The sequence below is a fragment of the Melanaphis sacchari genome, unplaced genomic scaffold, assembly GCF_002803265.2.
Source record: "Melanaphis sacchari strain LSU unplaced genomic scaffold, SCAv2.0 Contig2_pilon_pilon, whole genome shotgun sequence".
NCBI classification, from domain to species: Eukaryota; Metazoa; Arthropoda; class Insecta; order Hemiptera; family Aphididae; genus Melanaphis; species Melanaphis sacchari.
In genome coordinates this window covers 6,753,161-6,765,733 of record NW_020271173.1, presented here as the reverse complement: position 1 = coordinate 6,765,733, position 12,573 = coordinate 6,753,161, and the positions used below count along the sequence as shown (strand labels likewise).

Genomic DNA, 12,573 nt, shown 5'->3' with positions numbered 1-12,573 from the left:
ACACACACACACACACACACACACACACACACACACACACACACACACACACACACACACATATATATATATGTGTTTTAAGCTAAGTAGACAGATTTTAAATTATTTAAATTTGGGTTTAAAGATACTAATTTAAAAAAAAAAAAACTCCAACCAAGTAGTTAGTTTTAAATATATGTTTAACATATTATTAACTGTGTAAAGTACCTACTGTACACTTAAAAATTAGAATATGCAAATTTATTAAATTTACTTTATTATTCTAAATCTTAAAACTATGATAACTAAAAATAACTTATAAACCAGAGAATCAGGTAGCTTTTGGAATAATAAGAAAAAAAAATTAAAAATTCATTGAACCTTATAATATTTTTTTTTGCGTGTATGAACAGTTGATTTAACTGTAGTATATTTCAGTTAGGTAGCTTAATTTAATAATATTAAAAAAATCAACAATCTGAAATCCAAACAAATTAATTAAATTTTATGCTTATCATGAAAGTTAATTGTACACATTATATGTAAATTTTAAAAATGTGAATCAACATAATATGTTTGAAAAACCTTATGTTTTAAATATTTTTTTATTATTATTATTAGTTTTTGAAAGATAAATGTCATTTGAAAACTTTTTGTTGAAGTTACAATTTTAAAATGTATACTTCTATTTGTATATTTATTGAATGTCCTTGAGGGGTTGTTATACGAATAAATAGATGAATCCGCAAGGACCAAGCAATACCAATGCCTCTGTTGTAACGTGCCACTAGGGGACACAGCGTTTCAGACGATCGTATTTGCTTTAATTGTGTGTGCTCCAAGCATTTTGAAAATGTGTATTGTAAGGAAAATTACCATTTACTGTGCCACTGAGGGACGACTGAACAGTTGTTAACAATCTCATTACGACTGTTGCACTCGAAATCGTTGTTGTAATAGAGAACGTCCTGTAACTATAACACTACAAATTCTAACATTATTGTTTCCCGTGAAGCACAGGTGCTGGTGATATTGTATAATTTATTAAAACTTCAAATCACCACAACATAACGCATTAATATAAAACCTCGAGTAAAAAAATAACCACGTGTTAGGTATATAAGATCATTATGTCACCATTGAATTTATTTTTCTTTCGTTTTCACCGTTAAAAAATAATACCATTTTAAAATGTAGTCAACCACATTACGTGTGCAATTGTACAATAACTGAATTATCCAATTGAAAAAGTTTTGTCAACGATGATAATATGCATTGACTAGTGACTATTAGAGGCTGATACTATCTATATCTTATACTATTATATATTACAATGGATCTAAAATACCACCTCTAGACTTACAACAGTGTACATAATTATTCTCTGTACGATTTTCAAACATTTTTGATTTATTCGGCAAATTATAGCAACGACGATTTATTTATTTATTTATTTTTTTTTTTGTTCTGGTGTAAGTGATGAACGGTGATAGAAAAGGATTGAAATATAAAAATAAACGTTGACGCTGCGATAAATCTTTATAGCTGAGTACACGTTTAAACCGTTTGGTGCAGAAGGTGGAGTAATAATATCGCAAACACAGTTTCACGACCAACAATAAGATAATAATCGATGAGAATAAAAAAAAGAGGCTCTCTTGTCGCACGCGCATCCGTTGTCGCCGACAATACAGTGTTATACTTAATATTATATAATTGCAACTCTTTACATGCTACTCCTTATACATTTAATAAAATGAAATTTTAAACAAAATAAACGTGAAACCGTTGAATGTTTCAGTACCAACGTCGACCCGTTAACGGTATCCGCAAGACCAATGAATAATAAAAAGTAACAAAATCCTCATTCCGTTCATCCTACTGTCCATCCAAATCAGAGATGGATTTAAGTATTGATCCAACATTATATATTGTAGGAGGAACCTAAATAAATAAACAGGACTATACATTTCTTTATAATTAAAAAATTCTTCTATTTTTAAATTATTAAAAATTAATAACACTATTTACCGTCTATTAATAAGCAACAATTATTATAGTCTCTACAAGAGAATAATGTACTTTTAATTGTATAAGGTGTAAAATGAATTTTACGCTGTACTTCTGTCATAGAATAGATTCAATTTATTCTGTGCTAGTATTAGGTACGTCTAAAATAATAATTGCGGCTTAAGTTACTCATTTAAAAGTTATATTTGACGAACAACAATTTGTCATTGACCGTCATATTGTTATTATAACGTTTGGTCATAGTACACCCAGTTATCATCTATAGGTTCCATTTATATTTTTATTTAGCTTTTATTATTTTCAGTAATTTTTATAAAAAATAGTAATATTAATAAAAATGTATCATATAATAATTATATACTAATATTCCATATAAATCATCTTTTTTTTTCGGTCTCGTCTCACCCACATTGATCAATAATGCAAAAAATAATTGCAAATAAAAGCATATTCGTTTTTAGAAAATAGCAAATCTATATTAATTTGTTTGTTTTTATTTTCTATCCATAACCAATTAAACAGTAATATGAATTCTAACTCCCATGACTTATAAAGAATATTATATAATATACTCGCGTATTTATATCACCCGTAATTCGTATGTACTTCATGGAAAACCACGGTTTATACAATAATTATTCAGTGATACTACCTGTTATTTATTTTTGGCTTGCATTTCCCGGGCTTGTGTATCGTAGAATAATCTTTATTACGCAGTATTTAATAATAATTTACGAATTCAGCCAAAACGAAATGTTCAACACACTTCGAGACAAGCAGGAAAAACTCGTATATACACACGTACACGGAACTATAAAAGTAATATTACTGCAATACAGCCGTTATGGTATAGCCCGACTTGATTATTTCAGTTTCTCCGGCGGTGGTGACAGTCACAAAACGTTTTCATTATATGAATCCGGGGCGAATCGAGCGCGCGGCGTTCCGGAAAATCGCCAACACGCGCAGAAATTGCAGCGAAATGTTATTGTTAAAATTATTATTGTACGCGACAGCGTCAGTCGCGTGACATGAGTGGGCAGACGGTGCGGGTGTGGACTCGGCGCCCGCGGTGACATGTCCCATATATTATTATTATTATTATTATTATTATTATTATATTGGTCGACGAGAGTCAGCGGTGAATAGTGTGCCACGATTCGACATGTATGCGTCTCGTATATTAAAATAATGGGAGTTGTATCGATGTATTATTATATATTATAAATTATAAAAACACGAGTTTCTAGAAGAGAAAATAAATCAAAAATCGTTATGAGGCGTTATCGTCCACCACTCTCCCTCGCAATACACCCCACATGTCAACATTCACGAGTAATGCGACACTCTTATAGAAATAGTGCTCACTATTCATATTCTTTACAAATTACAATGAATACGTTTTTCACAACGTTTTGTCTACAAATAAACTATACATTATTATAATATAGGCGTATCGAGGTACACAAGAATTTAATCTATGTTTTATTATTTTTATTATTCAAAACGTATTTTAAACGTTACTTGATTAACCTCCGGTATTAATAACATTTAAACTGATTTTCAATGGTTTGAATTTACTCGAAAATATCAATATCAATAAATAAATATAAACATTTAAAAACTGTTTATAAAATAATAAACTATAGATTTTTCTAGATTTTACGTATCTATTTCAGAAATAGAAAATCCAATAACGTGATTAAATATCATATAATTTATTGGTTATTTAAAACACTGATATGATATAGAAGACTATTCGAATAAAAACGTCCAATCACCTAAATTTAGCAGTTAATTCGTGCGCACTGGAATTGGCGAAGTTTGATTGCTTGTTCAATCGTTTTCATTTTTATTTGTTAACTGTTTTAAATATGTTTCCTGCGCTTACTTGTTGTATGAATATGTCTAAGACTAGGTTCATTAGTTTTTATACTGTTTAAAATAAACCCACGCGAAATTAATAGTTTCGTTTTAATCCTTCTTTCCAAACGGTATTGAAGCCAAAACAAGATTTTTACCTTCGTTTTTACGTTTAACATTGTCAACACCTCCGCTATATACTACAAGCTATTTTGTAATTGAATTCATAACACCTACGCAGTGACAATTATATTATGGTAATTAAATTACGGCTTTTGAATTTTTGGTCGAAAGTGTGTACATCTTAACTTATAAACCAATTATTACAGAAAAAAATGATCAAATATAATTTGCATTAGATACATTCGTAATTTATTTATGTAATATCATGCTTTTTTTGTTATTTGATTGATCAAAGTTTTTAAATACTATACATAACATCATTACAAATTTACTTTAAACACGAAATAGTTATTTAATAATAATAAAAGAAATATTCTTTCTCAAATTAAAATTTAATTATTCTCTCTAAAAATTAGATTGCATAGTACGTTAATCATAAATTAATAAAAACTTTTTAACATCTGCAAAAACAAAAGAAACAAAGCTTTCATTAAAAGTTGTGCTAACATGAGGTTTAAATAAAATTATGTATATGATTTAAAGTTTCACAAACATAAACTAATTTTATTATTATATACCGATATTTTTTTTTGTTAACATAATATTTTTTGTGACAAAATCGAATTACAGATTTTTGTCACTTAAAGTAAATTAATTATATTAATTTTAAAACTTACTGATTCTCAAAAATGATCGAATTTGGTGTATATGTATAAAAAAAAAATTATAAAATTATGAAAATAATATTTCAGTAGGTATAATAATTATGGGTTTAATAAACGTTATTGAAATAAAAATATTATAAATGTATAATGTAAATAATATTGAAATTGTTGAAGTAATGTAAATTTGTCATTCATATATTTTAATAATGTTATACTGTACATATTAATAGCAAATTATATTAATTATAACATGCTATTATGTTACTTTAGTATTGAATTCCTTTCAATTCGTATGAACTATTTTAATAACAATTACATGAGTATTTTTAAACATAAATTAATATAGTGTAACGTTACATTTATAGGTGCAGTTTAATAACATTTGTTGATAAACTGAGTATTTTAAAAACTTCATTGCGTGTAAAAATATTTATTCACTGTATTCCACGTTATTGCTGTTTAAATAATCTTGGGGTGTGTTTGTACGCTGATGTGTAAATGTGTAATGTGCGTAATGCGTATAATGACCGTATAGGTATTATTAAATGTGATGAGGTATAAATTGTGTACAGAATAATAACGTTCTCTTATTTACCAGTAAAGAACTCGATGATTAATGTACACATACAAATTATAAGGATATAATAAATCCCAATACAATTATCATTATACATTGCCTATGTACAACATTATACAATACACGTTGCATATATTTCAATGTTGACCCGAATATTGACGTTTCAAAATGTACACAGTATAATTTAATGGTCATTAAATCCGATTTCATAGATGACACATTTTATAAAACTCAAAAATATATGATATACGAGGATGATTATTTATTGGTTGACAAAAATTATGAGAAAATGGTTTTTAACGTAATGTGAATGGTATCTCTACATTTCAAATGTATTATATTTAAAAACAGACTATACTTAATTTTTAACTAAAATATTTAATTATATTTATATATAATTATATATTTTACCTGGAATGTCACATGTATGTTAAAAAGTCAAGAAACAAACAAATAAAGATAATTTTTCAATATTTGTTGAATATTTTCAATGGTATTTCAGTCTTTATGATTTTCTTAGAAACTAATAAATTAACCTAAAAATATTTACAATGAATAAATATCAACACTAAATTTTAAACTTTTATATTCAATTTTTTGAGTACTCTTTTTATTAAAAGTTGTCATCATGTTATAAGTATAGCTGTTTATGCTATTGAGTTTATATTTAAAAAATATACATCAGTGTAAGATAGTTGAATACCGAGAAGAAGTGTAATACACATTTAAAGTGATTTAATTTGTGAATATTATAGAATGTACAGTACTTACTCGAGCATAATTTTTTAATAAATATTTTTCTCGTCTATAAAACATAACATAATTTATTGATGTTTTTATTTTCTAATAAGTATCTACACAATTATAAAATGAATAAAATAAATAAACTCAAATAAATTGTATTTTGCAATAAATTACATTTTTTCCATTTTTATTAAAATAACATGTATATTTATTACTTAGATGGTATATATAAATTTATCGTCATAATATTATAACATCAAAGTATAAAAATAAACAATTTATTTATTATTAAAATTGCCTTTTTTTTTTGATCAACTAAGAATATTTAAACTAATTGTGATACAAATGTTCATTTAAAGTTAAACATTTTATATTCATAGGAATTGCATATTTAAAATAGAAGTAAAAATGAAAAATAATAAATATCAAACATCTATGATATAGAGTTAAAAAAAAAAAAGAAATGATTAATTTTGTTGAAATTTATAAAGACACATAATACCTCTAAAACGCCCATTCAAACGAACTACTCTAGATATAATGTCCGTAAATCAACGTATAGTAGAATTTGAGGTCTGTATTATTGTTTATATTCACGGTGAATGATAAACCTAAAATAATATACACATCAAATTTCCAATCCATCAAACTTACCACGATATACTATATTTACTATAGTATACCACGACTATATTTTCATAACATAATAAAAAACTTTTATTATGCGAATATAAAAGCTAAAATATTCGTATTTTTGTTTAAATTATCATTAACTGTCAATTCTTAATATTATAAAGAAATATTTTTATTAAAATATGAATGATAAATATGTGATGTGATTTTTTTTTAAATATAGTATACCAAAGTATTTTTTAAATTTTTTGCGCTCGATATATACATAGTACAATTTTTTTTATTATAAGTTACCTGCAGTTTATATGATTCAAGTTTAATTTGAAATTCCTTATTATATACTAAGATTATTAGTAAAATGTCAAAAAAAAAAGAAAAGAAGTGTAGTTTATTTAAATTATTATTTGCATACAATTTTAAGCAGATGCAATACTAAGCGTATTATGCTTGTATTTTAACAACTTGTAATATTTAAATTCATGAATTATATATTGTTTCTGTTATACAATGAAAGTATATGATGATATACATTCAGATTCATTTTTGCATTTATGAAAATTTATCACTATCAATTTTAAATAAAACATGTTCACTCTAAGCACAACCTATCTAATTCTAGAGGTGAGTATCTTACTTAAACTATGTTTTTTATAAATTCGTTACACTGGAATGTTTTTTTTTTTTCATTTTTATCTTTTTGTTAAAAAGGTTTTTAATTTTAATAAAAATTATAGTAAAATATTGATTTAATTATAATAAAATTATAGAAATATACATTTATAATGGATAAGGTATCTAACAAAATTCAAATTTAAATGTTCATCAAATTATTATTTCATTATAATATATACCTACATCGATGATTGTTAATTCAAAACTGATAATAATATATTCGATTGGCAGTGTCATATTCATTATTATTTTGAGATTTCTATTCCATTAAAGGTCTTTCATCTTTAAATATTATTAATGTGTTTTAAAATCAAACGTACAGTCCTATTTATCAATGTACCAATATTGCATAAGTAAATTTCCGTCATTGGGATTTTTTAATTAATTTTTCCATGATAATAATATTATTATAATACATATAATATTATTATTTATTATTAAATACAATTTAAATTTATTTAATGTTTTCTTTTATTATCATTATTTTTATTTTTATTTGGCTGTACCTAGAATTATAATAATTTGAATAATTTTAAAGAGTTAAAGTGGTATGATGAACAAAAAAAAAAAAATTATGACGGCAGTTGAATATTTCATGTTACATTTTTAAGTAGATATTTTAAAACTTTATCATAGAAATGTAATTTTTTTATAATATCACATTTGCTTGTTGTTTATTTGGACATATTCAAAATTATAGAAACATTTAAAATTAAGCTTATGAAACTTATTACATTATAGAAAGATTCTATAATTATTATTATAGTTCAATAATTTCATTGGTGAATAAAATACGTTATTTATTTTTGGATTTTAAATAACTGGACAAGTAAACATTATTTTAAATATAACTGAACTTGCTTTATACTTTTAAATTCATCATAACGTCTAGTGATAAATGATGAATATTACAAAATGTACTAATGGTAAGACTATCCATGTAATAATATGTATCTATAATTTAATTAAAATAAAAATAATTTTTGTATTATTAAATTAAAATAACGTATTGTGTATATTTATTATTTAATATAATACTAAAAATGAAATTAAATATTCAGCTCTTGTTGGATGCATGTGCATATTATGACATGTAAACTTTTTTAAAGGTTAACGATAATTAATAACTTGATGAATTAAAATTCAATAATTTGCAATGATTGCAAATATATAATTTTAAGTAAATTGTCATGATATAAATATAAATATAAAATTAAATATATAATATTTATATAATATAAATTATTGTATGTTAACGTGAAAATGTGAACATGATTTTTCAATTATGATTTAATAAAAAAAAATATGAAAATTTAAATGTAACTAAAATTAAATACATTAGTTAAAAATCAGGTTTACCAATATTTTTTTAACTTCTTAGATTATTTAAATATACTTTATATTCTTTTTACAGAATTTTTAATAATCATTGAATAATATCAATAAAATAAATATCTAAAAGGTACTTCTGACAGTCAGTTTTCGTTTTTAATTAATACAAAATTTATTATATAAAACAAACTAAATATTTAAATATAAATATATTTCAATCAACTTAAATTTATCATTTAAACGTTCATACATTTAACAGAATCGTTTTAACACTCTTTTTTATTGACAAATGTATAAAAAAAAATATTTACTTCTATAATATAATATGTTCTACAGTAAAACTATTCAAAAAAAAAAAAAAAATTAGAATTATTTTTGTCATTGCACGCGTACTAATAACATGTGTGTATTATGTTGATAAATATATTGTATCCTAATACTATTTTATTGTGGTACTGAACCCATTCCATAGCTGTGTAAAAGGTTTTGTAGTAAAAACAATGGACTTTTATCGCAATAATATCGCATTTATTCAAAAACTTTTATGTGAAGCAACCACATTTCGTGTATTCTCTTTTTGAGTTTAAAATATGAGAATTTATTACACTCATAATTTTTTTCCTGTTTATTTAGATGTCGTATTAAATAAATAAAAGAAAAAATTAAAATGTTATTTTTAGTATAACTATTACATATTATAAATGTTCTGTTTGTATTTATGCAAACGATTAATACTGTTATAAGCCAATTAGAATATATTAATTGTTATATTATACAAATATCAAGGATAATTATATTATAAGTTTATAATAAATCACGTTCAATATTACTGCAGGGTGTAATTATTTCGCTATAATTTAATTAAAAATATATTTTTATATACATATAGTAATGATATATTACAATTATTTAAGAGTTGCATTGTAATGGTCAATATGAAACAAATATTGTAAAGTAAGTATTTTGAATTATTGACTATTTTATTCATTTATCAATGAAAATAAACAAATACAAATAATAATTTTTTGAAAATGAATCTTATGAATTTCTAGATAAATCTAAAGCATTTTTTATTCATGCGTACACAATACTTTATCATATGTAGTTCTGGATATGCGATTGCCAAAATTCATATGTTTTAACTATGGTATATCAATTTTTACTTGCGATTGGTGGAAGACAGTTTACTTTAAAAAAAAAAATATTTATATGTTTGCATATATACAACTCAAAAAAATAAAAACCAATTTTATTTTGTCCGCAAGTTTCATAAACGGCTTCCAAGGAATCTAATTTAACTTATCCTGATTTCACAGTCTAACAGAGTTAGTTGTATTAGTTTTTCTAGGGTAGAATTTTTTTTTACCTTAAACTCGAGTTAAATATATTGGTAAATCATATGATGTAATAAATTATTACTTTATTAAATATTGATTATTATTTTTAAATTTTAAATAAATTATTTTTACAAATAATCAAAGAATCTTTTTTAGGAAAACACCTTTTATATTAAAACTTAAAATTAAGAATTAAGCATACTATATGTTCATATAAATATACAATAAGAATAGAGAATTAATGAAAATTACAGACGTGAAATTAATAAGTAAAAATTTAACCATGATTGGTACTTAAAAATATAAATAAAATAAAATTATCAAACAAGTTTTAGTAAATAAAAATAAAAATTTAGAAATTTAAATTATATAATACCATTAATATAATAGTTTAAGTTATAAAATTTTAAATCAAACAATATAAATAATTATTTTTAAAAAATTTTAAGAATTTTAAAATATGGTATCAGTTGACTATTGCAAAATTTGGTGACACGATGTAACTATAAAATTAATATTTGTTTAAATATTTTCGATACAAATGTTTTGTTAAGTAAAAATATTGAAAATAACTAAACAATTCTCATAAGTAGTTAATACTAGAAGTAAAAATTCTAAAAGATATATAAATATATTTAAAGCCATTTGAAGTAAAGTATGGTTGATGTAGCACATTTAAAAACTGCATAATTATGTCTATTATATAGCTATGATTAGGGTTTGGATTTGAAGGCAAAAGCATTTTTTTACTAATAATTAAAATAAAAAAATAATTTTTACACACAAATGTGTTATTATTCAAGAATATGAATATGTTTTGTTTTTTCCTTTTTTGCCATTTTTTTTGAGTTTTTTAATTTTAAATGCATTTTTGATTTATAAATTTCTTTTTTTCCGTTTAATTTCAATGAATTTGATAGTTTTATACACAAAATAAGTCTTCTGAAAATAGTACACATTTATTTTTAATGGGTTTTATTATCTGCGATATTTATCGATATTGCTAAATAATTTATGGAATATTTGGTATTGTCAGTTGATTTAACGTTTATAAAAGTACTTATACTACGTATCTATAGATTAAAATATGTTTTAATACGTAAATACTAGATTCAACATTGTTAGTCAGTCCACAATTTTCTTTTTAACAAAAACTAATAAAAATATACAATATACGAACTATTCGATTTACTATAAATTTTGTAATTGCTTTTTTTATAAATTAAATGCATTTTTTGAAATTTTAAATGCTTTTTTTATTAGTTATATTGCCTTTAAATCCGTATTCTAGTTAAAAATAATATTTGTGATGATTTGAAACTTTTATATTACGCATGTTACTAGAGATAATTATATTTTCAAAATATGACTGTTAATTTAAAGATATTACCTATATTTATACCATCAGCCTTTTTCATTATTTTATGGTAAGATAGTATTTAAAGAATAATTTAATAAAGTATATATTATATATATATATATATATATATATATATATATATGTTTTTTTATTATAACTAAATATTAATAATATCATAAATTAAATTTCTATTGAAAAAATTAAATCAGCTTACTGTTATAGTAGGTATTACTAAAATAAATTACTTTACTAATAACAATATAAAAAAATAGAATACAAAATTTACTTAGCAACGCTGGATAATAGACTGTTTTCGCTCAGAATCGTTTTTCGTGTATAGTTTTATATAATTTCATTTTAGTTTAAAACATCCATTACTGTGACTTACTTGACGCCTACTGTACAGAAGAATAATGCCCACTTGCTCATTTTTTTTTCTTTTTAATATTTTGTAATTATACATTGATACTATAAATTGTGAAATATTTAATGATATGCATTTAAAATAGATGCGCTATTTAGGCTTTTCTAAGTCTTCTTAGTTTTCTTAGTTAAATATTGTATAACTTATTATATTATTAAATACATTCTGTTGTTTTGTAATGCAAATATATAATAAAAATAGTGCTCAACCCTCAACAATTTAAAACCTTTTTTAAACTGAATATCAATGTACTATATGCAATGCTAATGTTATAATAATGCATAATATTTAGGTCAAGGATTTAAAAGTCTATCTTACTGATAGATACAATCATACAATCGTTTATACCTATATATTATGTGCACATTATATCATATTACCTACTGGAAAAAATATAAATATACGTTTTTCATTCTAACATTAAGTGATAAACAATTAAACAACTTGTATTATAATAAAATTTACAGCTGTACAAAACAATTATCGTTTGGTTACGTTTACATGGTTGATAGACAAATTGTAATCGATAGTTGATAATATAAATTCAACTGACGTATTTACTCATGTTTTTAACTATTTTATTAATTTAAGTTTTACGTCGATTTCAATAGATTAAGCTAAGACTATTTGTTTTTTTTTCGTATCAATTAGGAATCGCGTTCAAGTAGCAGTTATTGCTTTATATTGTCGATTTTTAAAGTAACCAAACATTCTATTAACAACGGCCATAAAGTCGATGGCGATAATAGCTTATATAAAATTATATATAGGTATAATAATTCGGAGAACTGTATTTTATTAGAACTGTTAAGTGCTATGTTAAAATTATTCAT

At 23.3% G+C, this 12,573-nt stretch overlaps 1 protein-coding gene across 1 annotated transcript in view; it reads right to left on the bottom strand.

Moving 5' to 3' along the window:
* The window catches only part of LOC112595889 (zwei Ig domain protein zig-8-like), a 249,910-nt gene that overhangs the window by 220,133 nt on the left and 17,204 nt on the right, over positions 1-12,573 (bottom strand). The window lies entirely within an intron of this gene.